Source organism: Toxorhynchites rutilus, chromosome 3 (assembly GCF_029784135.1).
Source record: "Toxorhynchites rutilus septentrionalis strain SRP chromosome 3, ASM2978413v1, whole genome shotgun sequence".
NCBI lineage: Eukaryota > Metazoa > Arthropoda > Insecta > Diptera > Culicidae > Toxorhynchites > Toxorhynchites rutilus.
This window is the reverse complement of record NC_073746.1, coordinates 110245903-110268438: the sequence shown is the minus strand read 5'-3', so window position 1 is coordinate 110268438 and position 22536 is coordinate 110245903. Positions and strand designations below refer to the sequence as shown.

The window sequence follows — 22536 nt, the reverse complement described above, 5'->3', positions numbered from 1 at the left end:
GCAAATTTCTTTCAGGAAGTATATACCACATTTTCCGAAGAAAATCGCGATCGGAACTACTTTTCATTTTTACCGGATTATCCAAATGACATATCGGTGAACTATCTTTCACAACAGGAAATATGCCATGCACTAAAAAAATTAGACGGAACAAAAGGACCAGGACCTGACGGAATAGCACCTATATTCCTAAAGAACCTGGCTGAGGAACTCACCCTTCCCTTACATTGCATTTTCAATATGTCACTACAAACTGGAATATTCCCAGAAAAAGGGAAACAATCTTTTTTGGTACCTATCTTTAAATCAGGCGCTAAATCTGACGTACGTAATTATCGTGGAATTGCCATTATCTCTTGCATTCCTAAACTATTCGAAGCAATAGTCAACGAAAAAGTCTTCCAACAAGTAAAGAATAGAATTACGTGTATGCAACATGGCTCCTTCAAAGGCCGTTCAACTGCAACTAATCTGTTGGCTTTTGTGACTTTTATTTTGAATGCAATGGAAAATGGCAAACACGTAGAAACTCTTTACACTGACTTCAGTAAAGCATTTGACCGCATCGACATTCCATTACTACTCTTCAAATTGCAGAAAATAGGAATGGAACAAAGACTCTTAAACTGGCTCAATTCTTATCTAACAAACCGTGAACAAATCGTTCATTTTCAAAATTCTCTTTCAAATCCAGTAAAAGTCACATCGGGAGTCCCACAAGGCTCTCATCTTGGTCCTCTTCTTTTCATTCTGTACGTTAATGACATCTCCTTCGTTCTCAAGCGTATCAATGTACTTGTGTATGCCGACGACATGAAGCTTTTCGCGGAAATTGGAAATGAAAACGACATCGAAGCATTTCGAAACGAAATACATGTATTCCATACTTGGTGTGATAAAAATCTACTAACACTGAATGTGAAAAAGTGCAACTCTATAACATTTAGCAGAAAAAACATGTACCAAATATTGTAATATGTCTTGGAAATCAAAATGTAGAAAAATGTGAAATAGTTAGAGATCTAGGCGTCGTCCTGGACTGTAAACTCACATTCATAGAACACTACAACTCTGTAATAAATAAGGCGAATAGTGTGTTAAGTTTTGTCAAATGCTTCTCACATAACTTCCAGGACCCATACACAATAAAGCTTTTATATATTACATATGTAAGGCATATTCTCGAATACTGTAACATCGTTTGGAACCCGTATATGGTCGTACATGAAGAACGCATTGAGTCAGTCCAGAAACAGTTTCTTCGTAAACTCAACTGGACCTCATTTCCACTTCCTTCATATGAAGCACGTTGCATGCTCATAAACATCCAAACACTAAAAGAACGCCGTGAATTTGCAATGCTTTCTTTTGTTAATGACCTAATTTCGCAACGAGTACAGTCAGCTGAATTACTAGAAAAACTAAATTTCTATGTACCTGGGCGTCAACTAAGAACGCGAAATTTGTTTCTAACCAAAACATCCAGAACAAATTATGCAAATAACGCCCCTATATGCGATTGATATAGGATGCGTATATACAATCAGCACAATCAGCAATAAATAAATAAAATAAATTTATTTTCGTTACAAGTCACATCAGAAGTACAATTCAATAAGTGCGCACCTTTGTCCCCACTATGGAGCAAAAGTACGCATTTGCAATTTTGTATTAAAATAGGTTTTTGTCTAACTACGAACATAACTCGAGAAATTCTTGTACTAAGTTTCGAAGGTAATATATACATAGTTACAATTTGGCTAGTCGCTTGGATACAAAAACACGAGAGGCACTTGCGCTGCCATTCATCCTATAAAAATATAGAAGAAAGAGAAGCTTAGATTTATACAAATGAGTTTGTGTTGAATCTGAACTTCAAATTTATTAAAATTAGTACCGTATTACATGATCGACATATCAAATCAAAGCCAATGAGCTAGTCTTGTTTGAAAAAATAATACACTTGGGTAAAAAAAATTGTTTTCGTAATTGTTGATTGTAATTGTTTTACATAGTTTACATGATTTCGGGACCAAGGGGCTCCATATTTTTGAATAATTTTTCTTGAAAGCAGAGGTTCTTTCATATAACATATCCGAATATCAGAGAGGTATTTTTTCTCGTTTATTGAGTTACGATTTTTCAAATTTAACATGTTTTCTTTTTTCGTTCAATATTCCTGTGCGACAAGACTACATCTATGGGACTAGAATCCAAGTGTTGTATTGTTTGAAAGAAGCTAACTCATTGGCTTGAATTTGATATATCGATCATCTGAATCAGCCCACTAGTTCAAAAGTTATAAATTTAAAAAAAAAAATCATTTTTGGATAAATGGGGAAAAATTATTTTTCGGACCATCGGTTAATTTTTGAAAATCATAACTCGAGAATAAAAAAATAACGCCTCTCTGAATTTCGGATATGTTATGTAAAAAATCCTCAGCTTTTAAGAAAAAATTCCGAGGTTCCGAGACCATGAAAAATATAAAAAAAAACAATTTGGGTAAAGGGATAAAAATTGAATTTTCGAACCATCATAAAATGAAAATGGTCACCCCAACGGAAAAATAAAAAAAAAAACGAGTCTAATAGTATGCGATAAACATGAAAACTACCACTTTCCGCGAAAATCTAAGAACCACTATATCAGTTCGGCATGGAATGGTTGTGTAATATATTGTTTTCGTTTGAATAAAAGCTACGCTTCAAACTTATTTTCCAATCCAATACATCTTTCAGACGGCAAGGATCATAGGCCTGTTATCACAAGATGGTTCTAGAGATGTTTATATATACGGGGTTTTAGATAAACATCTTGTATACAATTTGTATCCATCCGTCCATAATATAATTTCGTCAATCACGTAACTATCGCATCATATATTTATTACACTCTCCTTTAATTCCGCCTCAGAGCCGCCGGATTTGCATTAACATAACACCTAGCATTTACCCCGCGATCCGTTACAACTACCGCAAACGCGCGAGGAGCAGTGACCCCTAAATGTTGAACACGCCTCTAGTTATTAAAAAACGATGGCTCGAAACAAACAAAAAGTCTGCGAATTCAACAACAAATGCTAGAAGAGAAAAAAAATTTCACCGCGTTCACTCTCAGTTCGTAATTTTTCCGGAAAATAAAGAAAACACACCGACAGCAACCGCCACGCGGATACGCAATCGCTTGTTTCCTTTGAACAGAGCCAACAACGCCAAACAACGCCAAACGAAAGTATGAACCTGAAAATCAAGTTCAATTAACAACAATATATGTTAACTATAACGACGAGCGATGGTTTGTGTGCGGTGCATCGAAACGCATCTGTGAGAGACTACGCGGTAAGAAAAAAAAAACATAAACAACCGCGCCAGGCCGCGCTTTGCAACTTTCACACTCCGCTGCGAAGCGTTCGACATCTACGCGAAAAGCGCCTCCGGACTAACAGATCGGTCATAAAAATAAATGTCGCAAAGAGGTTTTTGTTTTTGTTTCGCGGAAAGGCTCTCCAGCGCCGGCCACAGCTTTCACGCTGCTGGAGATAATATTTTCCCACGACGTGATCCGCGGATGGTCCAAGGACGACAAAAAGAGTAGCCGAAAACGAATCGTGCAGGTCGGTGTAAATTTCACCAATCGCTTGCGAATTGTTTCGAAGGGGTCGATACACCCGGGAAACAATCGAGGGAGAGAGCAAAACAAGTTTATCCCGAGATATCGAACCGGTAACATTTTCTGACAAAGACACTATTTAAATTCGATCGATATGGTTGCTTTCACTAATTCCTTTCGATGGTTCTTTCGGTGGCAATTAGGAGCGATTAAGTTTCTCTAGCTTTTAACTTTAAAACGACTTCGGGGCGGCGATGAGATTGAGGAGAAACGGCCGTGAAATTCGACTCGATTCAAGGCTACGAACTTTCGTTTTGGATTTGCATCCATTGTGTAGCGTCAGCTTGCTGGTTTGGGGTTAACTGTATATCTAGACCACCTACATTCGAAACTATGACTTGAGCCGATGCAAGTCAGTTTGTTAAAAAAAAATCTAATACTCTAAGGCGACAAATCGTAATCGAGATGGGATATCTTCAATATTCGGGACATTGAATGTCTGGTGTGCAAAATGAAATCCACTTTTTTTTGTCAACATTTGTGATGTATTGCAATAAAATTAATTTTGTACCCATCCATTGCCCATTCTGATGAGTTGAAACCGTCCACGACATGCTTTAAAACATTAACTCATAAGAGAGCTGACGTTTTTACCAGGGTGGAAGCGGGCAGTGCATAAGAAAAATATTTTACCACAGGTTGATGCGCACTAAGCTTAGGAATCTTTTTGCACCAAAATAGCAGTTCTAGCCCTTCCTATGGTGTGACCAAGAAAGATGTCTGATGTTTCGCTCACAAAATGGCATAGAGAAATGGGCTGAAACACAACTTCAACCACGGATAGCCAAGTACTATGAAACTCCATAACATATCATTCTATGCCCACAAAAAAAATCTATTTTCAAATGCCTTAAAAAAATCGAAAAGTTTTAACGGGTTCGAGTATTTACATCCAGTTCTTGTATCAACCACTAGTGGATAATCGATTATGTGTTCATAATTTTTCGAAAATATTGTCAAACGGATGAGTTCAAAGTGGTCGACAAATTTGTCTACCTTGACCGATAACAACAACTGCTGTGGAATTCGAAAAAGCATAATCAACGGAATCCGTGCCAACTATGGACTCCACGAATATCTACACCCAAAATTAATATTTAGCGCATTGTTCGACATCCTCAAACGTAACGTTGAATGAGCTTAATAGTTTCATAAAATGAACTATCCACGCATACGGGTACAGCATTTACTCAAGCCTTATATCCCAGCCGGCTTTGGTTCAACACCTGCTTGGCATCGTTTGGAACTTTCTTTTCCGGTACTATACAAGCTGGCATTCAGTCTGAGAGAATGAGAGGTCTGACAAATACATACAACACAGGTCAGTGTGCGAAAGACCGCCGCTTCCGACGGCGGGTCGGCGGTCGACTCGGATCGCACCATCTTGGCGGCTTGGACCGCTTCAATTCTTGATCGATTCCTCATCAATGTTGTTCATCTGTTACAAATCCAAGATAGTTTTCGCAGAAAGGCATTAGGCTAAATAGGTTTTTACAACATTCTTTGGAATGAATTTTCTGGCTCCCAGTTCCGGTAGTATTCGTGTATCGCAACTGCCGATCGCTTGATAAAGCCTAAATGTTTTGGAATATTTTTGAACTTTTTATTCCCTTAACACGATTTTGACGTATATTTCTTCATCCCATGTTTCCGGGATAAACTCGTCCCAATCGAGGTGGTTTCAGAACGGTCACGATGTATCTCGGGGTAGTATTTTGTTGTTGCCTCACGAAACAGACAACCATTTTGTCAAATCGGCAGAGAATTATGCTCTAATGCCCCTTAATCTGTTCCATTTTCGAGACAAACTGTTTTGCTTGGATACCTAGTCTAGCGAAGCATGTTGTCTTGGAGAAACTATCACTTCATCACCTTCAAGACTATTTGTACTATTTCGAAAGATCTTTGGTTGTTATACAGATTTGTGGAAAATATGACGCTCAAGGTGGCTATTCTTGGTCTAATTCTAATTCCAATTATAAATTGAATTCTGTATCATCAAGGACTCGGAAATTACTCAACCGATCGACATGATAATTGGTATGTAGGGGTTTTTGGGGCCGGGGAAGGTTCTCATGATAGTTCGAGACCACTCTCCTCTCTATTTGGGGGGGGGGCGGTTGTGGTGCGGTGTGCTGCCATACAAATGAAGCATAAATTTCTGCATAACTCGATTACTAATCAATCAAATGGAGCCAAATTTGGCATGTGAAGGTTTAAGGGGAAAAGAAACGTTTCTATGATGAATACACACTTCTCCCCCTCTCTAAGGGGGGCTGTAATACAAATAAGGCATAAATTTCTCCATAACTTAAGAACTAATCAGAAAAAAAAGGAACCAAATTTGGCATGTGAAGGTTTTAGGGCACAAGAAACGTTTCAATGATGGATAGACACTCCCCCTCTCTAAGTGGGGAGGGGTGTGCCTGCCATACAAATGAAGCATAAATTTCTGCATAACTCACTGAATAACTCCAGAACTAATCAAGCAAATGGAATCAAACGTGGCATAGAGATGTTTTAGGGATCGATAAACGTCTCCATGGTGGTTCTACACTCCTCCCCTCTCTCTAAGGGGAGGCTACCGTACAAATGAAACACAAATTTCTACATAACTCGAGAACTAATCAAGCAATGATGGTTAGACACCCCTCTCTCCTCTCAAATGGAGAGGGAGTCCAGCATAAAAAAAAATATACATATTTCAACCTAACATATTCCAACCAAACGTGTCAATTGAAAATTTTCAGAAAACTCTAAAAAATTAGAAAAATCCAAATTCGCATATGTTCTAAAATTACATAGCGACATAGGTTGTTAGTCTATTTGATGTTTGCGCTGACGGAATTGATTTTTGTTCGAAAGTGTGAATGGATTTTAATGTGATAAAACGCACTCCAATATATTCTTCTCTCAAATGGAGAGGGAGTCCAGCATAAAAAAAATATACATATTTCAACCTAACATATTCCAACCAAACGTGTCAATTGAAAATTTTCAGAAAACTCTAAAAAAATTAGAAAAATGCAAATTCGCATATGTTCTAAAATTACATAGCGACAAAGGTTGTTAGTCTATTTGATGTTTGCGCTGACGGAATTGATTTTTGTTCGAAAGTGTGAATGGATTTTAATGTTATAAAACGCACTCCAATATATTCTTCTATCTATATAAATAAAAATGGATCGCCGAATGTGTTGATAAGAGCAAAATTCGAGAAAGAAATGGTCTGATTTAGGACTGTCTCTATTCTATCATATTTTCTGTATCAACCATTTATTCCATGTCACCGAGAAACATGTTATTTGCAAGTGGTTGAAAAATCTTCGAGAATTGTGTCTGAAAATAATCTGATATTATAATGAAGAGTTTTGGTAGAAGTACTAGGAAATTTATAGTAAAAGGTAATTTTACAGGGTAGATTAGAAGAGCAATCTTTGAACAGTTCTGCGATTGGACCCATGAATGTGCGCTTAGTAAGAAAACGTGAATTTGATTACGAAAAATACATTTCAGGCGGGACGAAGTTTGCGAGGTCAGCTAGTATATAATAAATATATAAGTACTTCGTTTATATTAATGCTTTATTCTGGAAAAATGGTTACAAATTTAATATTCAAAATTTTGCCCATCGCTAGTCACAACTTTTTCTCAACTTTCTGGCACAGATCCCTTTGCGGAAATAATCGGCCGGTTTGTTGACTAACCACGAATCGATCCAATTTTTGACTTCATCAAAATTGGAGAAGTCCTGATCAACCAGGCCATGTTGCATCGATCGAAAAAGGTAGTAATCAGACGGAGCAATGTCTGGAGAATACGGCGGGTGGGATAGAACCTCCCATTTCAGCGTTCCCAAGTATGTTTTGACTGCTTTAGCGACATGCGGCCGAGCATTGTCTTTTGCTTTTTAACGATCGGATATGGTTTGCTGAGGTACTCCAAGTTCTTGTTGCGTTTGTGACGGATCTTGATCGAGTAAAGCTACCAATTCTTCATGTTCAAATTTTTTTGGCGGTCCGGAACGTTCTTCGTCTTCCAAATCCAAATTATCACTTTTGGTGCAAACCACGTCTGACACCTTCGCTCAGTTGGAGCATGGTCACCATAAACTTCCACCAAAATGCGATGACTTTCCGCAGCTTGTTTCTTCATATTGAAGTAATGAAGTGACACTCCCCGCCAAAACGCTTTCGTTGGTACAAGATTCGACATACTCGAATTGGCAAAAAACTATTTTGATTCACTGGAATACTAATCAAGTTACGCCATCTGTTGTAAAACCGAAGAAACTTACCGGTACACCTAATAGTTTTACATAAATCGGTTCAGTAGAACTTGAGATATCGTTAGATTTCTATGAAGCGAGCGTGCGGTGCAAAATGGAATATATCGCCGAGACGAACATTTCTAGAGGAGTTCCCTCGGTTACTTTCTTAGGTTTCTAAAATATGATATAAAAATATAAAATATAAATATAAAAATTATCAACTGTCTCTATTGGAATTCTAAGAGTATGCACGATGAATAACGGAATACATCGCTGGATCTATTTTTTTAGACGAGTTCCCTCGGTTACCTTCTCAGGATTCCCAATATTTCTCTCCACCGTCGCGATTGAACATATAGATGATACAATGAATTTTACAGGTTTTCCTTTTCAGGAAACATAAAGATAATCTAAGCGGCAGTGACACATAAGATTTAGGGATTTTCGTTTCGTCGAGTAGTTGATAGTTTCTATTTACATAATCACATCGCATTTACATAATCATAATCACACCTCAGTGATTCCTGATTCCTAACCTGTCCCACTAATAACTATCGCATCCATGATAACCGTGAGTGAATCACGCTAAAGAGGCGACGTTTCTGGCCGCGAATGTCATACTAACATTCCTTCCCTTCCCCTGGTGACTGTAAGGACGTGGCCGGCGTCGTTATTGACTATTTAATGTTCGAATCACCGGAACTTGTACAATGAGAATGCATTGGTACTCCCAAGCATCATTCAGTGTGTTCTTTGTGCAATTCTGCTGGTTCAGGTCGATCACGGAGAGCAACTACGAAATGTACAGTCTATCCAAGCTCAAGCTCAGTAGAACTTGAGATATCGTGGGTATATGCCTAAACTTCAGAAATATGATGAAAAAAAAATTGGTTTTTTTTTGCAAATTTCTAGACTAGAATACTGCCTTAAAAAATAAAATGTAGGAAATTAATCAATCAATAATATAAAAAAATGAAAAAAAAAAGAAATTTTATGGAAACAAAATAATGTTTAAAATTAAAATTATTTTTTCTCAAAACCATGTTTTTTGAATTCTGAGAAAAAATTATCTGAATCTGAGTACAACAAGTCACCCATACATCGGAAGAAGGGCACTTCTAAAGGGAAAAAGTTTTTCTAACAACAACTTTTGAATGTTTTCTTCCAAAAAATTAAAACACTGTTTAATTCGTAACGTTTCAGTGCGCAAATTATCACGATTGACACATTCTGCAAACTTTTTCTATTCAGCAATACGTCAAGAACATATCAAACGCGAGATGATATGTTCTTGACGTATTGCCATACAAAAAATCCATATACTTCAGAAACTATAAATGATGGAAATTTGACGTCTTCAACAAAAGTTCATATTTGAATAGGATCTAAAACTTTGTCGAATACACTATATCGCTATCTCGACTTTGAACAAAATTAAAATTAATTGTAGTTTTTGCAAAGAAAACATGGAAAAGGTTTTGTTCGAAAACCTTTTTCCCTGTAACAGTGCCTATTTTCCGATGTCGGTAATTGTAACGGATATTCGTATATTTTTTTGAGAATAAATTTTTTTTTGTAAAAAATATGAAAAATAACTTTGGCCATTTTCCAAAAGTTGTCTAATTTTTTTTTTTTTAATAATTCAAGTATGTAAAGTTGCTTAAATAACTATATTTACACCCACAATCCCACCCACTGCTTCCTGAGATGGTGTCGAAACTCTTAAGACGAGATGGCATGAGATTCATCAAATATAAAATTAAAAGCCCTTATATCGCCGTAGCTTATCGAACAGAAAAATCAAACGATCTTACGATCATCAATTGTGATATACTTTAATGAAGGTTGGCTGAAATGAGATCACTTATTCCGCCTTTAACCCATTTACACACAGCTTTCAGCTTCAACCCTGTCGAAATAGCTGTAACCGTCGCACTATGTTTAAAACGTCGATTTTGCACATCAGCAGATAATTGAAATGTGAACGCAACATCCGAATTATTGTTATTCTTCTACCCGCGTGACTCACAGAGACCAGACCTGAGTGTGCGGTACGGTACGAGCAACTCGCCAGATTCCCACCCGGTTGGCGTCATCATCTCGAAGCCCCACCTACGCACACCTCCTCCTCCTAACCCATAGTAGTAACCAGTTTAACCCTGAGAACGCAAAATCTTGTTATACATTTGCTACACTTTCATTCTTTTGTCTGGGACTGGCGGTGCCACCAGCACCAGCGAGCCCCGAAGTGCACCTTGGCCGCTGCCACCGACAAACAACGCGCGCCCCATTAGTGGCCATGCGGAGCTGGTGCGGGTCTTTTTTTTCCACCCATTCAAAACAACATCAACAAAACACAAAAACACAACACCACGCTCTTTTGCAACCTCCGTCTAAACTGCAAGAAAACTGCACCAGATTGTGGTGTTGACGCGTTGCTGTTGCTGCTGCTGCTGCTTCACGGCGCTCGGGGTGTTGGAAATCCACCCCAGTTCGTGGTCCATTCTCACAATGGCGAGAGAGAGAGACAGAGGGACCTGTGCGGCCGTAAGAACATGGCGCGTTACGTAAAGCTAGCAACCGCGCCGCCACGTTGTGTGATGTATTGAGCGGCGGTTTCCACGCTTGAATGGATTTCGAATGCATTTTTCGCTCGTCCGCCGGAGGCCTCCCCGCTTTAAGTACGAGCAGGGGACGCAGACACTGGTGGATGATACTTCCGGTAGTAGTAAAACCATTCAACGTCTCGGCCGCTGTTTTGGCCACCCCGAGAGAGCCGGATGAGGTCTTGAAATCCATTTTGATCTAGGTGGAGTGATGTATCGAGCAATCCTATTAACATATGTTTGCCATCAAACGGTGATGAGTGTTTTTGTTTGTCCGTTTGTTTGTTTTGAAACCGACCGCGACAATTTGCATAAATATACCGTCTTGTGGCTCTGAAGTGAAGAAGATCATCCAAGAAGATCATTATTTATGTTTATAGATATTATAAACATCTGCTTCTGTATGCTAATTCACTGTTATGGGATTACCATCCAATAAATCAATATGGGCCGTTAAATTCAGTCATAAAATTATAACATGCTAGAATATTGTGTACCAGCTCTAAAAATTTACAGTGGATTATTTCAAACTAAATCTCCGAACCATGGCAGAATTAATCTTGCGATTGATTTTTAAATACACAAGAAAAAGATGAAAGTTGCATTTTTTATAAGGACGGAGTGACATTTCGTTCACTACTTTAGAGAAAGAGTTTCGAAAAGCTATTGCACGTTTTTAGCCCCAGCGTCTCAAACTGTGTTCGTATGTCATATTTGCGGTGCTTGAACCATGCATAAAGTCTTCAATTGTTGCCGACGAGCTTCTTAATAATCATATAACGTTTGCATTTAAAAAAATGGACATTTTTCGGCCTTCCGGCAGTTAAGGGGTAGTACACATCATAAAAAGTATGTGATTTTCGCGAATTTTTTCAACGAGAAAATACATTACTATGATTAATCTAATATCAAAGTTTTATTAAGTATATATTACCTAACAAACAAACAAAAAAATGGTGTCAATTGCATTGTCTTCTGAATAGCCGCAACCGGTTTGCAGCCCTTGCAGCCAAAAACTTGTAAACTGGTGGGAGTTCTACAAGTTTTTTTAGTGGATCGATTTCAATCAATGATCTTTTTACGTCATCTTGGAAATATTTCCTGTCATCGTACGCAGGACTTTCTCAAAATATTGATTTTCGACGAAATGACGACATTTTTTGTAAAAAAATGCGTCTTTGTCCCAAAAATCGAGACAAAAACATTCACCAAAATTTTATTTTTCAAAATATCAAAAAAATCCTACATGACAGGAAATGTAGTGGAGAATCTGGGAAAAACTGTTTCATCAAAATCGGATGGACCGTTCCGAAAGTAAGACTCCTACCAATTTGCAAAACTTAGTTTCGAGAAAAACGCGTTTTAAATTTTGAATCCGCACTCCTTACGCATAGATTTAGGTCGACTACTTGGCTTGTAACATTGGAACGGATAATCGGACAAACCTGGGACAAAAACTACAGTAAAGTAGACATCTCAGAGAACATTTTTGGATTGAAATATGATTTTAAATTTTTTTTCCAAGTTTCCATAGTGTACTACCCCCTTAAGCTCTTCAAATCTCTCATACTGCTTGTAAGCTGAATCTACTTTTCGTACGATCACTCCTCATAAGTTCGTGACGGGGTTTTGATTTGGTGAACAAGCTGACCAGTCCAGAATCTGAAGCCCCTATTCATTAAACTATGCCATGACTTTCCGGATTTTATGAATTGATGCCAAATAACCCAATTATCACGCAAAAACAGCAGTAAATGATTCTGAAGTACTTCGTTGCACTTCTGTTTATTCGTGTTGATGGTAAGCTATATAAACCAGGCCTTTTTGAGAAATTTTTTCCCAAACCAAAAAATCCCATCTCCAAAGCTGCGGGTCCAAAAACTAATGTGGAAGTTATTCCCATGTGTTTCACTATTTCAGTAGAACTTCTCTGATAAAAAGAAATTCAACTTGAATAGAATTTCTTCATACTGGAAGGGAATTTGATGGTTCGAGGAAAATATTTTCAAAATGGCCTGGTTCAGTTAGCGTTTCATCAACACGAATGCACAGTCAGAAGTGCAATGAAAGTTGAAAAAAATGGAGTCACCCAAAAAGCAACGTCGCGAATTGGTTTTGCGCAAGCACCTGGAAATTCTCAACTCTCTCATCGGGACATCGGGAAACAACTTAGAATCGTGCAGTCAAGGGTGAGTCGTCTGATTATACGTTACTACGAAATTCTGAGCACCGAACGGAAGGAGAAATGCGATCAGAATCCCAATGCTTCGGTTAGGGATGGGGCCAAAAAGTTGAATCTGCGGAAGGGACTGCTACGTACAAAGTGCAGAAGGCTTCAAATCGAGACGAAAGGCAAAATACGGTGGGAAAGTCACGGGCCCGGAAACTGTACACCCAGTTGCTGACGAAGCCTCTGGGTGTACACAATTGTCTCATCATGGATGATGAGACTTACGTCAAGGCGGACTTCTGGCAGCCTCCGTGGTCACTGTTATTCACCGCCCAGCACAAGTTTGATGTTCCGGAGGATGTAAGGAAGCAAAAACTTTCAAAGTTTCCCAAGGAAATCATGATTTGGTATGCGATCTGCTCATGTGGCAAACGGAGTGCGCCGTTCATGACTACCGGGATTATAAACGGGCAGATCTACCTCGAGGAGTGTCTACAAAAGCGTCTGCTACCTCTGTTGAAGAAACACGAGGGTCCTACGATCTTCTGGCCGGATCTAGCTTCGTGCCACTATTTAAAGGATGTCCTGAAGTGGTACGAAGCCAACGGGATCACTTTCGTACCCAAGGATATGAACCCCCTCAACGCACCGGAACTAAGGCACATCGAAAAATGCTAGGCTATTTTGAAGAAGGCACTTCGGAAGCATTACAAGAAAGTCAAATCTGAGAAAGACATGGAGAAAAAACGTATTTCCGTACAGAATAATAATAATAATAATGTCATGCACAAAAATAAGAATGAGCATGAAGATACTATAAATTGGTCTTGGTTACCAACTTCTGTCGTCGACTGTAAAATTACAAAAAAACTACATATCACACATCTTCAAAATTAACTGTCATCCCGACGCACATCACGACTTTCTATCTTCAAATTTAGATACAATACTTGCGTCAATTACAATTATTGCATACATATTCTCATACCGTGGCTGGTATTGCGACGATACGACAATTCGTGTTAAAAAAAATGCTTATAAAGCTAAATTTATATTATCGTCTACAAAATATAGGTTCCAATTCAGTTATCGAACATTTTTATAGGTGTGAGAAATTGCCTTCAGTTTGTGCAGTGGATTCGTTTTCATGTCTTCAATGCTGTCGAAACGGGTCCATGCTGATGGTGGTTGATGATTGTTGCATGTCATACTCGTACACCCATGTGCAGGGTTGCCAACTAAAATTTTCAAAAATCAGGGAAAATGAAAATAAAAATCAGGATAAATCAGGATAGCTCATTTTGGGATGTCCGGAAAGTTCATGCCGATTAATAATGAAAATGATGCCTATGAAAATGATGATGACGTACATTCATTCAATTTTATATGCACAGTTTAGGTCCACAATCTTTCGCCATGTTTCCTGCAGCTTTAAAATTCTATCCTACCAAATCATGTTCGCTTTCCTGTCGAAAACTGTTCAAGGTATTGTTTCATCCTGTCCATAGAATCGAAGTTCTTGCCCTTAAATGAATTTTGTAGTGACCTGAACCTGTGATAATCTGAGGGTGTAATAACCGGTTAGTGTTAGAACTGGTAATATAGGATCTCTTACCATGACTCAAACATAATTTATTGTGTAATTTATCGAGACATGCGTTTTGGCGTTGGCCTGATGGAAAGGCGACGTCTATCACGTAGACGATTTGCTTCAAAACGGCATTTTCGGCGAGCCGCAAATTGAAATTGAAGGCATTTTATTAAAATTTTGTGGAATCCACATATAATCTCGATATACGTAACCAAACTTCAGCAGATGCTCATCAACGGTGGGTTTAAATATCTGTATTGAATTTGCTAATTCATTTGTCGTATACTGAGGATTACTCTTGATAAACGTCTAGATTTATTCATCATCAATGGTGAAACGAACTTTCCGAACCATACAAAATATTTTCTTCAATAAATAAAACACAGTTTAATGACAAATATATTTTATGTTGAAAAATGCTTACATTGTCTTACTTCTCTTACTTTTTATACGTCAATGTGTTGTATTTAGTTGTTATTTGCTGCAGAAACATCAGAGAATCTTTATCTTCTTTTTTCAGTTATTTCCGTGCCCAGTCTATTGATAATCTTTGTTGTATTTCTTTTATACTTGAGCAAACTTTCACCTGTCCTTTTTTAGGCAGAGAGAAAAAAATAGAGTTCATTCATTCAATTCGCGTTGACGATTTCATTTTCTGTCATTGTGAAACGATAAACATAATAGATTTTCAGATAGAATAAACGCACTACGTTTTTGAGGCATTCAAATAAATATTAATACGTAATAATAAATAATAAACGAAAGAAAGAGCAAACACTATACAAGGGAGAACCGGAGTGCTTTTTATGTAGGCTATTTTGACAATTCTCATTTTCAACCAGTAAAACCTTGATAGGAATCCCGGTATACATAATACGGATCCTTTTTATTGTGATAAAATAAAAAAACTAAAAAATCAGGAAAAATCAGGATCACATCAGAAAAATCAGGTAAAACCGAGTGTTTGTCAGGATGTCAGGATACGAACCTAAAAGTCTGGGGAATCCTGAAAAATCAGGAAGGTTGGCATCTCGGCCCATGTCTCGTCGCCAGTAGTTATGCGTTGGATGAACGTGGGACAATAATTTGATCGTCCAAGAATGCATTCAGCCACTTGAATGCGGTGAAATTTTTGAAGAAAATTGAGCTTTTTTGGCACCAGTCGTGCTGCGACTTTTATCATGCCCAAACATCTACAAAAAATATGACAAACGGATTCGTGAGAGATATTTTATTCACGGACTACTGTTCTCAAACCTAAATGACGATTTCCGAGCATCATTCCATTTATTTGTCGATGATTTTATTGGCTGAAGAGGAGGATGGTCGTCCATGTCGTGGCAAACCGTTCATCTCCTCTGGGCCGTCTTTGAATGCTTAATACCATACACTCGTGTTTTCGACGTAGTTGAGTCGCCAAATGTATTCTGCAACATTTTCAACGTTTTAGCTCAAGAAATTTTGTTTGCAACACAACATTTTACACAATAATAATCCTCAATGATGCTGTAAACAAACTAAATGAGAAACCGCTCACAAAATTGACATTAAAACCGCTGACAGTAATTACAACTTAAAAAACAGGAAGTGGGTTATATCTATGGTATAACCGCAAGGGTGACGTAGGACTATCGTTAATTTAGAGATCATTTGTTTGGAGTTGAATCTGAATTCATTCTGAATGAATGAATATTTGGGGGACTTCGAAAACGAGAGTGTTACGTTGGATGCATAAGGTTTTATGCATCCAATATTGGATACGGAAATATTCTACTGATGGGGAAGAATAATCTTCAGAAGCTATCCTGTTAATTGCGATTGATTGAAAAACCACAAAACCAAATGTATTTGATCACAGTGTTACATGGAAAGAAAACATTCAAATAAACTCTTTAACATGAATATATTTTGAAAATTCCCAAAGGAACTGGCAGATTATTTTCAGTAACGATTAGATATTTCCACATTTTCCTCGATACTGGAAGCCCACCAGTGGTTAATGCCAACTCGATAACCACCTGTTAATAGCACTTGATTGAAACATATTTGGTCACAGTGTTACATGGATAGAAAACATTCAATTAAACTCTTTCACATGAATATATTTTGAAAATTCCCAAAGGAACTGGCAGATTATTTTCCAGCAATTATTAGATCTTTCCGGAACTTTCTCGATGCTGAATGGCATCCTAACGGAAAGAGTTCTGCGCGTGTATGTGTCGATCCTTCGCCGTCCACCTCCTCCAGCACGTTAGGCAACGATGTTGTCTTGTCGATGTCCTCACGAAAAATGAATGTGTCTCACCACCAGAATATCGCTTAAGTATGTTTTTTTTGTGTGATTGAATCGAGAGAAGGTGTAGTTTACGATGGCAATTTGGAAGGCAAACTAGAGGGGAATGAACTCTCTGAGCTCGGAACTTTCGGCGACTGAGCAATAATCGATTGCGGGCGCATACAATATTGGATACGGAAATATCCTACTGATGGGGAAGAATAATCTTCTGAAGCTATCCTGTTAATTGCGATTGATTGAAAAACCACAAAACCAAATGTATTTGGTCACAGTGTTACATGGATAGAAAACATTCAATTAAACTCTTTCACATGAATATATTTTGAAAATTCCCAAAGGAACTGGCAGATTATTTTCGGAAACGATTAGATATTTCCACATTTTCCTCGATACTGGAAGCCCACCAGTGGTTAATGCCAACTCGATAACCACCTGTTAATAGCACTTGATTGAAACATATTTGGTCACAGTGTAACATGGATAGAAAACATTCAATTAAACTCTTTCACATGAATATATTTTGAAAATTCCCAAAGGAACTGGCAGATTATTTTCAGTAACGATTAGATATTTCCACATTTTCCTCGATACTGGAAGCCCACCAGTGGTTAATGCCAACTCGATAACCACCTGTTAATAGCACTTGATTGAAACATATTTGGTCACAGTGTAACATGGATAGAAAACATTCAATTAAACTCTTTCACATGAATATATTTTGAAAATTCCCAAAGGAACTGGCAGATTATTTTCCAGCAATTATTAGATCTTTCCGGAACTTTCTCGATGCTGAATGGCATCCTAACGGAAAGAGTTCTGCGCGTGTATGTGTCGATCCTTCGCCGTCCACCTCCTCCAGCACGTTAGGCAACGATGTTGTCTTGTCGATGTCCTCACGAAAAATGAATGTGTCTCACCACCAGAATATCGCTTAAGTATGTTTTTTTTGTGTGATTGAATCGAGAGAAGGTGTAGTTTACGATGGCAATTTGGAAGGCAAACTAGAGGGGAATGAACTCTCTGAGCTCGGAACTTTCGGCGACTGAGCAATAATCGATTGCGGGCGCATACAATATTGGATACGGAAATATCCTACTGATGGGGAAGAATAATCTTCTGAAGCTATCCTGTTAATTGCGATTGATTGAAAAACCACAAAACCAAATGTATTTGGTCACAGTGTTACATGGATAGAAAACATTCAATTAAACTCTTTCACATGAATATATTTTGAAAATTCCCAAAGGAACTGGCAGATTATTTTCGGAAACGATTAGATATTTCCACATTTTCCTCGATACTGGAAGCCCACCAGTGGTTAATGCCAACTCGATAACCACCTGTTAATAGCACTTGATTGAAACATATTTGGTCACAGTGTAACATGGATAGAAAACATTCAATTAAACTCTTTCACATGAATATATTTTGAAAATTCCCAAAGGAACTGGCAGATTATTTTCAGTAACGATTAGATATTTCCACATTTTCCTCGATACTGGAAGCCCACCAGTGGTTAATGCCAACTCGATAACCACCTGTTAATAGCCGCGCGTGTATGTGTGTGTAGCGATGTCTTCCCAGGGAACCGTTTGTGGCATCACTCTCCTCCTGATGGATTCCCTGGCCTAAGGTGCACAAACAGGCTCTTGGTGACACCGTTCATCCGCGCTTTCATGATAAATGAAGAGCTTCACCACAACAGCGACAACATGCTCCAATCGCTGTTCAATTAGAACTGAGCGGATTTCCGAGCGCCGCTCGCTTATATACCGATTGGTGATTTCAATAGCCTGTTTTGAAAGCAATTTTAAGACTATTGAAACAAGTTTTTGGATCAAAAAGTAACAAGTATAGAACGCGTAGACATTTTATCTTTCGAATGAAGTGTTTATCATACCATTTCGTTCAGTTGTTTAGGAGCTATTAACGCTCAAAATCTCGGTCTCCGGCGTAACGCTTTCGTTTTCGAAACTTTGATTTTACACCCCGGTATAGAAATGAAAGACGTAGTCCTACGTCAAAAATTAAAAATGCTCGGCGGGAAGATTTGAAATTACAAATTCCCGGTATATATTTGACAATTCAATTCACCAAGAAAATGCTTGTATCAGAGCGATTTCTCGTCGGATTGGACGATCTCATCAAGTAGTGCTTAATTATTTGACGAATCCTAAAGGATACGGAAAGAAGGAGGGAGCTCCACGTAAATCAAACCTATATGACCGTGGTAAGCAGGAAATAGCTAGAACAGCTTCGAATACCTTAAAATCGCTTATGCAAATAAAGCAATACTTCAATTTAAATGTTACTCAGGTAACAATTCGTCAAATTTTGGTAAAATTCTTCACATGAAGAGGGTTTGAAAGGTTAAAGATCCTCATCTTATACCATCTCACATCGGAAGAATGTTTGAGTTTTGCCAAAGCTCACATGAACCGACAGTAGGACATGTTGTGACAAAGAATGTTTCTAAAAGAATACATTTTGCTATATACCAATAACGAAAAGTTCCTCGAAGTATAGGTTATCTTCACTGACGAAAAAAAGTTCAATTAGGATGGTCCTGATGGTTTCAACGGGTACTGGCGTGATTTACGAAAGAAGGAACAGTATTTTTTTCAACCAGAAATTTTGGTGGAGGCTCGTGCATGGTTTGGGCGGCATTCTGTGCAACCGGAAAGCTCAAGATAGCTTTCACATCATTCAAGGATTACATACATGTTCTGGAATCCTCTCTCCTACCGTTTTTGCGTAGATATCGTCACAAAGAAATCACATATCATATCGTATTCATATCAGGAAGGTAAGTAAGCAATGGATTAAGGATCAAAAACTTAATTTTTTGGACTGGTTGGCTCGCTTTCCAGATTTGAATCCTGTTGAAAATCTTAGCGGATCCTTTTACGCAGAATCTACACTGTGGGAAAACGGTACACCACGATTGAAGAGCTCAAGGTCGCAATTTCGGAAACATGGGAAAAATATCGAGAAAATCGTTCAGCAGCATTTGTTGAATAGTATTCCAACATGAATTTTCCAGGTTATTAGCAATATTGCCAATTATTGACATGTAAATCAGCCGATCGTTTTGAATTTTTCATTGATAATACTTATGAATTTTGAAATGGTCTTATAGAAACTGGACAGCTGAAATTATCATATTTAAGCACAATAAACAACTCTTTTCAATGAAATTGTCGTTAAACATACTTTATTCTAAGCATTCAACAATGTATAAATGTATCTCGTTGAAATTCTAACAGTTTGTGTTGCAACGAAATAGAATCAGGGTGGTTTTATAGAAGTTGGACAGAGTGTAGTTACATTTGGTTGATGTAGTACAAAATTGTTGAATGTTTTGCAACAAGTGATATTTTTCCGTTATTTTTCGCCATGAAAACTATTTCGAGAGTTCATCATGTACAAGTGTATTTCCTAATATTATTGGCAAACCCTTTAGAATTGGCCAATCAGCACCTGGTTAGAATTTTTACAGAAAACTGGTCCGGAATCGACCTCAGGCAAGACCGACCGGTGCAGCCTCTTATTGTCGTATGAATTTCTCAGAACGGGGTTCCAGTATCTAGGCCGTTGTGGCAACAATGTTGAAACAGAATCAATATGAAATCTATCTTCTGATGAAATTCGATTTGATTCATTGCTATTAACTGTAGATCATGCTAGGAATGTCTAAAATTTTTATAGAAAGAAAATCTGTTTGATAGCAGCTCAATTCTCATTGGAATTTTTAAGTCAGTTTCGAGAAATGCGCAAAATAATGGCATCAGAATCTTAAACTCAAATACTTAAGTATTGTAAGCAATCTATTTGTAGACCTCACGCACGACCCAAGCACGAAATTGTTGTCCTTGTCCTTCAACAACATTCATTTTTGAATTTTGAAAATCCTAATCAATCCGTAGTGGACGAACTATTCCCTAGTCATATGTCAGCTTCAACAAATGTTATTGAACTTGAAATATTTTCAACCACAGGTGAAAATCTGCGCTCAATTACTACGTTTTGGGTTTTTTTTCTGCTTCAGCTACCCTATCGTAAAGCCGATTGAACTATTATGTCGAGATCTACCCGAAGCCTTCATACTAAAAGTCTACATTTTATTTCTCATTTCAGGTAAATTGAAAGCGTTCGATCAATCCGTCCGACAAGTTGGGCTAGAAGCAAGAAAAGGTGGTATGATGGTTTCCTTTGTATTTATATTTGTGTAGCGTAAGTCTTTTAGTAATAAAGTTTAAAAAATACGGGTTTTATCAGTCGAACAGCCTCACTGAAAGGAGCAATATAAGGAATTTTCATTCTACCAAGCATTGCCACATCGGACACTACGATGATACTTAAGTTTGGTTATTCACCCGTCTCAATTTCGCAAGATGTTTCTTTCACGTCTCGACTCCTAAATTGAATTCTGAAATTTAGAATACCATATGGCACAATGTGCTTCTTAATTTAAATCTTTCACCATCCCAGAAGCAACATCCAATTATTCCTACCTTCCGTATAACAGAAGTTGGTCATTCTGAGTGCCACCGGCTGGCGAATGCCGGCCCACATCGGCGAGTGCATCTTTCGCTAGATCAGTGGGTCACTCCTCGGGCCTTTATTGCCACACGGCATCGCCCAAACCAGTGGCAAGCACGTGACACTCCAGTCTGGTCAAATTGGAACTATTTCAAGCCGGTCCGGTATTCGTAACCTACCTGAAAATTGGAAAGAGAGAGCGAAAGGGAAGCAAATCAGCGAAGCATCGAACGTAATCAACGGCAAGACAGGGCCGATGGGGTGTAACTACTACTACCGCAACCTCTACTGGTACTAAACATCTATGTTGCTGCAGGAGTCCGGCTAGTGTATAAACTAATAACACATTTAAGGAGATCGGTCATCATATGGTTCAGTGGAAGAAAATCGCACCACTTTTCGAGCAATAAAAAGCTGAAGAGAGCTACGGTTGCGTCACCCGAGACCATTAAGCTGATTAGGCTGAAGGCGCAACAGCCGGCCACAGCTGGTTTTTCACGCAGGGTGTTTGAAGGGGCTTCAAAAGGGGGAAAGATGTAACTTGAGTGTCGTCCGAGATCTACCATGATTGTAGCGGTGGATAATTGGAAGTAATTGAAGATTGCCATAATTTGGTCAAGAGTTAGTCATGTTAAACGAATACGATAATGGATTATGGGATACCAATAAATGGTTGAGCTAAAACCAATTCTTGACTGAAGCCGCAATCATCTCATCGGCATAAACAAACAGCTCCTCCAAGTTGCACGACGTAAACAATCTCGAAAGAAAGTTTTGTTCCACGCTAGTGGAAAAACAAAAACAGAAACCACCGTCTCGTAACGTCTTCACATGTGTTATTAACAAACTTTTCTTGTTTTTCCTTCATTATAACTGCATTCATTGCAACCCAAACAACTCCATCCATATCGTCTTCTCACCATGCGCCGGAGGCCATCTCTCCAATTTTTCCAAGTTCGAGCCGCTCGCCGTAAATTTTGCCGAGGCAAGTTTTTCTCCACCTCTCGACGAGTCGATTTCTGTTTTTTTTTCTTGTTTGCGTCCTTTCGCTATCACATCTTCACGATTTTACCTATACCGCATCAGTATTTTTCTTTTTCTTGTTTTTTTTCGCTAAATCTTTCGCACTTTCAAGTCCACACGGTATCCCAACGCTGCGAAACACCTTAAGCGTTTCGGCGAGATGGATACAAAAATAAACACTCGTATAGGTACATTTATATTGCGCCGGTGAAAGAAAGACGCCAACGAGAGGCTCGTCCTCTCCCCGAGGTTGAATGAGCAAGCGAGCGCACCGTAATCGAAAGTTACCAAACAAGTTGGGGAACTCCCCAAATCCCCATTCGGTTGTTCCCGGGTCTGGCCAACGGTGACATTGACCTTGCACAC

At 38.4% G+C, this 22536-nt stretch overlaps 1 protein-coding gene across 2 annotated transcripts in view; it reads left to right on the top strand.

Annotated features, from left to right (window-relative positions):
* The window catches only part of LOC129780566 (mucin-2), a 437053-nt gene that overhangs the window by 40821 nt on the left and 373696 nt on the right, over positions 1-22536 (top strand). The gene's annotated exons all lie outside the window — the stretch shown is intronic.